The sequence below is a fragment of the Mesocricetus auratus genome, unplaced genomic scaffold, assembly GCF_017639785.1.
Source record: "Mesocricetus auratus isolate SY011 unplaced genomic scaffold, BCM_Maur_2.0 Super-Scaffold_100027, whole genome shotgun sequence".
Classification (NCBI taxonomy): domain Eukaryota; kingdom Metazoa; phylum Chordata; class Mammalia; order Rodentia; family Cricetidae; genus Mesocricetus; species Mesocricetus auratus.
The window spans coordinates 12,213,766-12,226,044 of NW_024429208.1; the positions used below are offsets into that span (position 1 = coordinate 12,213,766).

The window sequence follows — 12,279 nt, forward strand, 5'->3', positions numbered from 1 at the left end:
AGGCAAATGTCCCATTGTTTCTCTTATTTGTGGATGTTAAGTTTGAATTTTCAGATATGTGAGTTTCATTTGGAATAACAAAGAAGTCAGGAAATTGCTGAAGGGTCACGGGGGAGGGGCTTTCAGGGGTAGAAACATAGAAAAGAATTAGATAATGAAAAAGAAAAGGCTACAGGGTGACAAAGTTCCTGATAGCCACCACAGACTAACAAATAAAATCCCAGCACCTGGAACGGATTAACTTTTTTCACGTTTTTGGCCAGTGAGATACTACAGACTCACAAGCATTGTAGGTTATCGTTGATGCTAATAGTTGCTCTCTAGAACTTGACATTAGGATAGTATTGCTGAAGACACCATCGACTTGAGTCATGGACATATAGAAGCCAGTTGGGTATTGAACTGGAAGCTTCAGTCCTGCTGGCTAGCCTTGACAGTGTTGTAAGGTGCTTTGCAAACTCCGGAGAGGAAAAGCAATCATCAATTTTGTTACCAGTCCTACCCATCTGTGAATATTGTGAGCTACAATAATGACTGGATTGGCAAAATATGCAACTGGTATAATTGTGGCTGAAATGTCGTGGGGGTAACCAGCCTCTTTCTGATAGGATCTCTACATAGAGATGGACTTTACACCTGGAATCATCATTGGTCTGAAAATCTGTGGCCAAACAGATCATGGACTCTATGGGAGAGCTAACTACTATTATATTCATAAATGACATCATATTAAACAAAGTCTTAATAATATATTTACATCCGTGGATCAATGTATTGTTCAACCCTTATCAGAGAAGCACATTTTCAATGGATGGCTATTAACACAGAAACCCACAACTTGCCAGTGTACAGACAATAAGAGACCGTGGAAGGTTCAGTCTTAAAGGGGAGATCCCAAGGCTCAGGGATCATTTCTGAAAAAGGGATAGAAAGTGTGTAAGAGCTAGAGATGGCAATTTACTACAGAGAAACAGTGCCTGTGGACATGGCACTGTAGGTGCTTAATGAACTTGCAATGGTTATAGCAGCATATACAAGAACTGTGCAAGCTCAAATCAAACAAAACCCATCATGGAAAGAAGAGGAAGGCAAAAAGTACCCTCTCAGTCAAAGAAAGGTGCTGGCTCCTGGGAAATCGAGCATTAGTTTTGTTAAAAGTACAGTTCCTGGTAAGTCAAGCCATGCTTCAGTGAATGGCCACACACTCAAGAGTATACAGGTAGCACAAATTTATTTGAAAACTAGAAGACTAAGCACTAGGAAAAAGCAAATAATTTTTTTGAAAGTCAAGTCATTTTCAAAGTACAAGTGCCTGGGAGCTGTTTCCTGGATTCTTGTATGGTTAACGATAACCAATGCAGGCTACCATTTTCTAACAATATGTATGCAATTTCATAAAAATTTCAAAATCTGTTTTGATGACCCCAATTTGCATATTTTAAAGTAACACTGGTTGAAAGTTGGTCAGCCTGGCATGCTTTTAACAATCTTTTTTCACACCGACCCCTTATTCATTCTTTGGTGATAAGCAACCAAGGCTAATTCCAAGACATTTTTATAAAAATTAAAGAATTAACATATAAATTATTAGTAATACACATGTTGAATTATGTATTTCCAATTATATATGCCAAGAACTGGTAAACTATGAGCCATAGATCAATCTTATCCCTCAACATGACTTGTTCTATGAGGACAAAATGGATATTATACTTTTGAATTATTATAAAACAAAGCAACAAAATGTAAAGGACATTCATGAGAAACCTTATGTAACATTCAAAACTTTAAACATTTATTATTACACCCTTGGGAGTAAGTTTGACTGTCTTTGTTCTATGAGACTGTAAAAGCAAGGTAAATTGGAGAGGATGGAGTTAACTTCATCCTCAGAAAAAGTCACCCAGAGAAATTCCCTGTGTGGCACACTCCAGCCAAGGAACTTTAAACAATTCCAGGGAACATCCAAATTGTGCCCACCTTGGACAAAGTGACCCCATCCAGGTGGTCAGGTAATGACTAATTTTGGTAAATAACATCTTCTCATCACAACTCTCCTTGTGGGCAATCCTAGTAATAATTTTGAAATTCCTGTAGACCTCAGTCAATGAATCCAAACATCACCTACTCTTACCCAATCCTGAAGAGCCAAGGCATGTACTGCCTTGCTTGCAATTTTTTTTCCTTTAAAAACTCTGTTCAGCCGGGCGGTGGTGGCGCACGCCTTTAATCCCAGCACTCGGGAGGCAGAGGCAAGCAGATTTCTGTGACCGACATTACAAAGAAACCCTGTCTCATAAAACCAAAACAACAAAAAACAAAAAACAAAAAAACCTCTGTATATTTGAGGCCAGGCAACCTTTTCCTGCAGCTGCTATGCCAGTGTGCTGGACAGGGTCTCTGCCAAGGCTTGTAACATTAAACCTTGTGCATTTGCATTAGTGAGTAGGCTCCTTGGTGGTCTCTTTTATGGGGTCTCACGAACTTGGCATAACAAAACCACAACTTATTCCCTGAATTCTGAAGTCCAGAATTGAAGAAAAACTGGTAAGAAATCTTCCAAACTAGGGATCGTGAACTTGAGGACAGCACACCATCCTACCTCGGAGGGCTCCTAGATGTGCTGAGTGATTGGCTGACAATACCCAGCCACAGAAGACCCAAGGCACTCTGAGACTCATTCAAATGAAATATCATAAATATTACCATTCATGAGTCCTTTTATTGCAGGCCATTAGCCCTGAGATGTGACAGTTGCAGCAAGAGTCATAAAAAAAAGAATTTCAAACTTTATTCTACAAATGAATTTTGCAGTCTGAGAAATATGCTCAATCTAGAAAGGTCAAAAACATTAATATGGAGTTTAACAAGGTCCTTCGTCCTCCCCTGTGCTTACTGAATAGTCTGACAAGGCTACATTTCCTCACACATTTCTCAGCATCACAATTAATTTGTATCTTTTAAAATAAGGGAAATCAGGCCTGAATACTCTTTGTGTAGATAAATTGAAATAAAAAACAAAAACAATAACAAAAAGAGCTCATGGCTGTTGGTATTTTGAAAAAAAAATACTGCTCCCTTGTAAGAGTAGTGGTCTCTTGCTGGCAAGTCACCTGCTGGCAGAATTGAAACATTGCTGGAAGTCCCTGTTCTTTATTTTCAGAGTGTGGTACCTGAGATTTCCACAGTGGTCACAGTTCATCATAAGCCGAGGACCTGAGGCGAAGAGGACCACTGAAGTCAGCATAGTTGTGGAAAAGACCACCTCACCTGACCTTCAATTTGAAAGAAGCCAGAGAAGCTGTTTCTTCAGGCCACATGCAAGGTCATTTACAAAGGACTTAATAAAATACCATTACAGCCAAGCAGAATAGAAATGTCCCAGAGATGAAATGAGAATTTATGCAACTGTATGGTCTTCAGTGGCTAAAGCACCAAGATTCCTGATTATGGAAATTTTTACAACTTGAAATGTCCTGACCTTCTCTGAAGGCTGTGGCTAAGGTTGGTCCACCTAACCCTGCCTGGTCTTCACTTTTATACCTGACAAATGCATATAATTTTTATATCCCAATTCCATACTATAAGCCCGACAACAGTTCCATTGACCACCGTAATGCCAATCCTCTGTGTTCTTATAAACACTACACTGTCTGATCCACACATGTGGGGAGGTCTGTGATGTATCATGACCTCTAGGCATCTCCATCATGTAAACCCTGAAGCACAGACACTGCACCAACCCTTCATACCCCTCTGTCAAATCCTGGACTTTGTCTTGATGACTTTGCATAGAACATTTCTTCCAAGGGTATTTCATGGATGCAGAATGCTCTCTTCTCACCCCTTACTGTGAAGGAAAGTACTGAAATCCACCTCTGTGACCTTACCAGATGAGGGATGCCACCAGAAATCTGTGGTTCTGAATTTTGTTTTCTGCTCCTCATACATTTGTGGATTCTGCACTGCTGCAGAGTGAGTCTGGGACTCACCTCTGCTTCTCCAGCAACTTTATTAGCAGCTGTCAATCACAGACTCAGAGACATACCAAGAAGGAATAAACCATGTTTATGATCCTATACTAATGGAATTGGATGGCATCATATGTATACACTACTGCTAATCTGAAATTCTGAGAGAATAAAATATGCTAATATATTTTGAAGGGCTATGGGTTTTCACTTAATAAAGAGTGTATCAGTGGTACAGTTTTAAATCCTCAGGTCAAAGCATCCTAGGGAATACAGATCTATTATTTTATCTAAGAGATTTATTTTATTATTTTTAATTATAGGTAGATATCTGTGTCTATGTGGGGGCATGCTCAAAAGAGTATGCCTGTGTTGTAAAACAGTTTCCTCCAAGAGAAGCCTCAGAAGGCAGAGAGTAAACAACTCAAAATAGCCTCAGGAAGTCCCTAAAAATGACCAGATTCACTAGGTCCTTACCTCCCCAAAATAAAAACTAAAGACTGATGAGATTCAGTAATTCTCAGACAAGCCAAGCTACAAGTGAGCCTCAGAGACCAGGCCAGGCACCTGGAAGAGGTTTACACAACTGAGACATTTGGACAGGACAACAACATATTGAGTTACCTGCAGGCTATACAGTGTGCTCTAGGTTTCCAGCTTTTGTGAGCTGTTACCTGTGCTGGGGTGGGCTTTGGTGACACAGGAGTTGTTCCTGTTCCTATAAGTAACCCCTCGCCCATATTCCCTAAGTGATATTCCCAATGACTAGTAATACTGATGATTTTTCATATCTGTTGCCATTTGTATATATATTTTTTGAAACTACCTGCTTGAGTGTATTTCCCAAGTATGAAGCAGACTAGCTTATTTGGAGGCTTTTCTCTGTTCAGGTTTGTTGATGGTCTAGATAGTAGCTCCTGGTACAGTTTCAAACACTTTCAGTTTGGAGGTTATCTCTTCATGTTGGAGATTTTTTTCTTCACTGTGAAGGCACAATGAGGAAGACACCATATTATCAGGTCTGTTTGCTTTGTTTTTCTGACTGTTTTAGTGCAGATACAATTTTCTCATCACCATTTATTGAAAAGACAGTTCACTCTCAGAAATGCTGTTATTGATTGGTTGAAAAATCATTTGGTTGTGGATACAAGAGTTTACTTTGATGTTCTTTTTTTTTAGTTTTGTTGGTGTGTGTGTTTGCTTTTACGCCAATACTATTTGGTTATTTTGTGCTACAACTTTGTAGTATTTTTTGAAAGGAGGTCATATAATGCTACCTGATTTTGTTCAAGATTGTTTGAGCCATTTATATTTTCAAATTATTTTATGGTTTTATCCTGACTTTCAGATTCTTTTCCTATTTCTGTGATGAATGCTATTGGTATTTTGGTAGTAATTATATTGTTATGCAAATTTTAGTTTTCTTGTGATAGAGTAGCAGGAGTATAATTCCCTTGTGGGTGATAGTTAACACTATCTTCAAGCTTTTATTATTTTCATTGCTGAATTTATTCCTATGGATAATTTAGTTCTTAACTATTGGATTTCTTTACTGGGTTTTATTTCATGAAACTCACTGCTATTGTGAGGCTGTGATTCTGATACCATAAATTTTTGTTGTTTTCTGAGTTTATTTAAGAGCTTGGTGGAATCCTTGGGGTTTTCCACAGACAATATATCATACCATATGGAAACTGTCTGGATTTGACTTCCTCTCTTCTAAACTGGACATCATTTCTTTCACTTTCTTGGCAATCCTGGGTGGGATTTTCCAGCGTCGTGCATAAGTAGGGAAAGTCCAGACCCTTGTGTCCTTTCTCAGCTCACCAGCTTTTCATTGTCAGCAATGCTATCTTCCCACAGGCAGCTTTTGTACTCCAAGTGTGTTCCTTTCCTGCCCAGAACAATCAGTGTCTTTATTAAATAGGAGGAGCTTGGCTTTATCATATGATATGTCTTCCTCTGTAGAGAGAGAAAATCTGTTTTCAAATGCATTCCCTTGTCATGCTGCATCACATTTATGGATATGCGAATGTCTGAGCAACTTTGTAGGCTGAACTGAGCTGACTGCTCTGATACTGCTCTGAGTGTGCTCTTGGATTTGCCAGTACTTTCTCTTTTGGTTGTGTGTTTGGTTTGGGTATCAAGGGCATGCTGGCTCCACAGTATATAATGGAGAGAATTCTTCCCTCTCCCATTCCCTGAATATTTGGAGAATTGGTGTTGGCCGACTTTAAATGTGTGGAGTACAATGGACACTTCTTACCTGACCTTTGCTTTGAGGGTCTTGTTTTTCAGCACCAAGCTGTGCAGCCCCTCCTGGAGGGTTTTTCTTTCTTCCAATTCTGTTCTAGTCAGAGGTTTGTTTATTTACAAAAGTTCTTTTTTCAGAGAAACACTTCTCTGCCTCATCAGTCTGTTGGATAGCTTTCCTGTGTTCTATTTATCCTCTACTTATTTTGGAGATATCCTAATTCTTCTAATTCTTTCAGAGGCAATGAATGGTTGCTTTTTTGAGATTTTTCTCCAATTATTTATTGAAAAAAGTTTTCACTCTGCAGCCAAGAATGCCAGCTCTTGCACGCATGCCAATTCTCCTGCGTCAGCTTCTCAAGGGTTGAGACTGGATGAAATGGTCACCACACCTGACTTCTTTCGATTTTTGGAATGCCAGCCTTTGTTACCATGACATCACCTTTACTACCGTCTCCTAAAATAGCATGCTATGTTATTTCAATATTTTTCACATCAAAGTTAACAGATAGTGACTCAGTTTTAGATCATAACTTCTCATTGTTTATTGTATTTTTCATTGTTTTGATGACAACATGTTAGCTAAGTGATGAGTTGGTATAACTGGATAAAGTAGAACTATTTAATCAAGATGATTAAAATGGCTGTCACTTTGTGATTGTTTTGTGCTGAGACATTTAAAATTTTCAACCATTCTGAAATTAATCAAAGGTCATTAACTGTAATCACTTTGCTGTCTATATCACGCTTAAAAAATGTATACTCCCCTACTTTGCCTTTTCTCCTTATAGTAATTAGCATTCTTTGTAAGTATGGGCTTGTGTGACATTTGTCTTCTGCCTGATTTACTTCACATGTGTAGTGTAGTGTGTCCATTGTGAGTTTCAGCTTTTCCTTTTCCTCTATGAGGGATTAATACTATTTCTTTGTGTGTGTGCAGTGTGTATTCTATTATCCTTTCCTCTGATGATTCCTACTTAAATATATTCCAAGTCTTTAATGTGAATGAAGCCACAATGAGTGTGAAAGCTACTACATAAATATTTATGTCTCTAATATCATTTTTAATCCATCATCTGTACTTTCTTTTAGGGCCAGTAGTCCTAGAATTCAAACCTCTTTATATTATAAGGTTGACCCCAGCTAAGACTCTTAGCAATAGCAGATACATAGCCAGAGATGACCATCTCCTGTGACCTTCAATTGGAGGGACTAGGACTCAAACTGAGCCCCATAACCTTTGACCTTCAGTCTGTCTTGCCTATGGGATGTGCAACAATAAGGGTGGCCTAGAGATTTGATAAAGTGGCCAGCCAATGATTGGTCTAGCCTAAAACCCTTGCCAGGAGAGTAAGCAAACTCCTGATACCCCCGGGAGCACTGGGACCCACAGGCTGGATGACCCAGAGACTTCAGATAAAACCAAACACAACTAGAGAAAATAATGTCCATGTAATGATCACTAATGCTATTCTGCTATAGTTACAGATTGGTGCCTAGTCAAATTTTTATCAGAGAGACTTCATCCAGCAAATGGTAGAAGGACCCATAGCTAAATATTAGACAGAGCTTGGAGAATACTGCAGAAGAGGGGCCAAAAAGATTGTAGGGGTCAGAGGGGCTAAGGACACCACAGAAAAACACAGAATATACTAACTTGGGCTCATAGGCGCTCAGAGAAACTGAAAGAACAACCAAGGAGCCTGCATGGGACTCTTCTTATATGTTATAATTGTGTAACTTGGTCCTCTTGTGAGACTCCTAATGGTGGGTGTAGAAGCTGTCTCTGATTCTTTTGTTAGCTTTTGGGACCCTACTCCTTATACTGTATTACCTTGCCCAGCCTTAATACAAGGAGAGATGCTTAGTCTTATTGTAACTTGATATACCATATTCTGTTGTATCCATGGGAAGTCTGCCCTTTCCTGAATAGAAATTGGGCAGGAGAGGATTTGCAGGTGAGAACAGGAGTTGGGGAATGGGAGAAGAAACTTCAGCTGAATTGTTAAAAAAATAAACGACTTTTAGAAGACAACCTCCTATCAACACAATGCCCATAAGGTTCTGAAAACATACAATCCAGAAAGTGTGTATTCTAGGAATCAAAGAGAGCCAGACAGTGGTGGCACATGCCTTTAATTCCAGCACTTGGGAGTCAGAGGCAGGCAGTTCTCTGTGTGTTTGAGACCAGCCTGGTCTACAAGAGCTAGTTCCAGGACAGGCTCCAAAGCTATACAGGGAAACCCTGTTTGGAAACACTAAAAAAACAAACAAACAAGAATCAAAGAACCTTCAAAAAGTATTTATTCTCTTCTAACACAGGTAGATTCTTGAATTGCTTATTCCCCATCTAATTAGGCCATCAATTAAGGGTATGTTATGAAGGGCTAGGAGATACAACCTCCAATTGAGTACAATTATAAATGTGTTCCTTCTGATGTAATCAGGTTGTAGATATGCCTTATTTTTAGAGGATGTTTTGTAAGAAGAAATCCGTAGACACCAAGAACAAAATGATTTTTTAGATTTTTGAGACAGGGTTATTTTAATCTAAGTTGCTTTCCGACTCATTAGGTAGCTCTGTCGAAGCTCCAACATGTGGCAATCCCCCTCCCCCAGTACTGATGTTTTATTTTCTTAGCATTGGTGAGAAATGCCTCTTCTACTGGACTTGCTCATGTTTGTACAGAATGCTTTTGAATAGCTGAGTGTCGCATTATCAGCTCAAGAGTAAAGTTTATAACAAAGATACATGTCCCCTAATAATACTACAGGAGGAGTCTCAAAAATAAACTCACTCTCAGTTGAAAATAACTTCTGAACTCTCATTTTTGCCTAAACTTATAATTTTATGATTTCCCTCTCCCCGATAATGGTAGAATGAAGAATGTTGAGAGAAATATCATATGAATAAACAATTTTTTCTTCAGGTAATACAAAATTTGTGTTATATTCCTTTAACAGCTAATGAGACAAAGAAATGCAAAAATGGAAGAACAATAGGGTGGTGAATGAAATTATTAGCTTGGTATCCATAGCAGAGATCTCCTTACTGCCAAATATTTACCCAAAGAAAAGTAGTCTTTGCTGTCACATTTTATTAGTACTCACACTGAACAGGGGAAAGGTCTCTTAGGAATATTTTTTTTGACAAGAAATGATCACAGTGTCATTTCCCTTTCTGTTTGTGGAAAGGCAAAAGTAAACATTCATTTCAGTAATTGTGACATTTTCCAAGTTCAAACATTCTGCCCATCAAAACTGAATTGTAGTGTCCAATAGCATAGATAATAACTGTGACTACCGACAGCTAATTCCCTGCTATGCTAAAAGGCAAAGCAATTGAATCTCAGACAGCCAATTCCTATTTCAGCATGGTTTGAAAATGTAAATAGCTGGTAAGCAAATGGTGGATTTTTCAGGGCTTGCTTGCGACATGACTGTGAGCATATTTAGCCCCATAAGGGGTTGGACTCTGATCTCTCCTGCTGCTATTACTAAAGGAATTCCTGCCTGCCATTTAGTGATTGACTAGCTTTGTTGTACATTGACCCATTCAGAAGTCATATTTAGACAGCTACTAAATGTAATATTTACCAACTGATGCATACCGATCCTGGGAGGCTCCCTTTATCTTTCATATTTCTTCCTTCCATTTATTGGACACTCAGTTGGTGTGTTGAGGTTTCACAATAACAATGCATGCACTGAAGCAAGGTATTAAACTCCAGTTCCAACATGTTACTCCCAGGGTTATAAGAATGCTAACACATACCTCCTAAATCACAGAGGTAAGTAAAATGCCAATTAATAATATCATGCCAAATATTTTGACATAATTGGATGAATCATCCCAACCCATTCCTTGCTGAACATATTAGATGGTGAATAAAGATCTAAAATGATTGAGCATTTTATCCTTGCAGTCTAATGGTTGTGAGTCAATAGCTAATACAATATTTCTGTTCACAAATTCAGTTACACAACATGAAGGAATTCTATATCTACCATAAAAAGAGTCAGTGACAATAGCTTTTTGAAATGTATGGCTTGCCTGTTAGTTTCTGAGAGTGGATTTTAAAATGACTCAAACAACTACAGACATAGATATATGAGGTAAAGCATAGTTATTTGCTTGTTTTAATAATCTTGAATTTACAAAAACTCAAGTTATACATTTCAATGATACATTTTTATTTGTTAATTATATAAGTTATAAATCTGGAAAATGACCAAAGGAGAGTCTTAGGAAGCATTTTTAAAATAAACAATATCAAGTGCACTGCAACACCTGTCACATGTTGGAGATTTTCCCATGTTTTCTGAGGTGTTTGGTATTCACATGACATCCATAGATATCTTAACACTTTTCAGTATTCTCCTCTGCCTTGTGCCATTGTATCCCATATCCTCTTCCTTAATCCTCTAATGTCCAGGGCTCTCTACCATAACTTTCTCCTCTAAAACACCTAGACTACTTTTGCCAAATGAAATACATGTTTGGAAAATAACTAAGTCAATTTCCTTTCTTACTTTAACCTAGTTTCCACCACTACCTCATTCCACACAGGGGTTGTGACTCTCTTTCCACTTATTCTTAGGGAATTTAAACTCTAGATCCTCCGTCAGATTACAAAGTTTACACCAATTGTGAACAATTTTGATACTCTTGTCTCTTCTTTCATTCCATCGTTTCTTCTCAACACCCACACTGCAAACGATACCTACACCACTTATCTTTCATAGGTCACTCTTAGACTTCTAGGACAAAACAATCTTCTAGCTTCAGCCGCTTAGGTAGCTGTCACCACAGCTATGTGTCATAGTACACATGCATAAGACTTCTTTTCTGTGGTCAGTGATGGATCCCATAGCCTTGAACAAGGTAGGCAAGGTTCCTACCACTGAGCCATACCTTCAGTGGTTCAACATACTCTGTCATCATCGTAGCCTCCCAGAGGAAGCACTACGGGTTGGAAAACCATGTAACCATTAAGGTTAGCTTTACCTTTACATGTTAACTGAAACTGTTAGAAAAAGTCTGTCAAACAACCTCCCCCCGCCCCTTTTTTTTGGGAACTAAGTAGGATTTAGAAGAATTGAGGCATCTTCTAATACATGGTAAGAATCTCTATTCTCCATCCTTCTCAATGAGTCATGGAAATCTGAATAGGTATTTCTATGGAATATTCCTCCACATTGTGTGAATATATGTCACTGTGATTGGTTTAATAAACAAGCTTACTGGTCAATAACTGAACAGATATGGTTAGGTGGGAAAGCCAAACTGAGAATGATGAGGGAGGGCAGAGTCAGAAGACTTGCTGGCAGATGCAGAAGGAACAGGAGATGAACGTGCCATATTAATAAAGGTACTGCTGAGCACAAATAAGGAATATGGGTTAACTTAAAATGTAACAGCTGGTTAGTAATAAGTCTGAGCTATTTGATGAACATTTATAAGTAATATTAAGCCTCAGTGTGTTCATTTGGGAGTTGCTGGCAAGACAGACACTTTCAATAGAAGAGGTATGGCATGGAATGTGGGCATATTCCAGTGGAAATGTGACATTGAAGCCAAGGGCAAGTGGTTGTGATAAACCCCACTCACATAACTCCAGAATGCATGGTTGGGTTTTCTTAGGTTTCACAGGCATTCATTAATGGTCTATTAGGTTTTTGTACTAGAAGAAACTTTAGAGACAGAGACAAAGGGAAAATATCATGTGACAAAGCAGGTTGGGGTTGCACACACGTGATCAGGAAATGGAAAAGCAATGCCAAAAATCACTAGTAAATCAAAACCATCCTGGAAAGACGAGGAAGGAAGGCCTAGGTCTTAGGGGCTCCATTGAGAGAACTGCTTTGCTAGAAGCTTGTTTTCAAACCTTTATCTTCATGGTGTCTGCTCCGACTACCAAGGAATCCAATATAAGTGCCAGGAGCCATTCTCTAATAAACATTATGTAAAGGAGACATTTTTCACTGTGAAATCTAAGCCTGAATCATGACAGAGCACCATGGCTTCAGATGGGTTGTTTCTACAGTTTAAATT

General features: G+C 38.6%; 1 protein-coding gene across 2 annotated transcripts in view; it reads right to left on the reverse strand.

The window, feature by feature from the left end:
- Positions 1-12,279, reverse strand: part of Pcdh15 (protocadherin related 15) — a 1,295,283-nt gene that overhangs the window by 741,525 nt on the left and 541,479 nt on the right. The window lies entirely within an intron of this gene.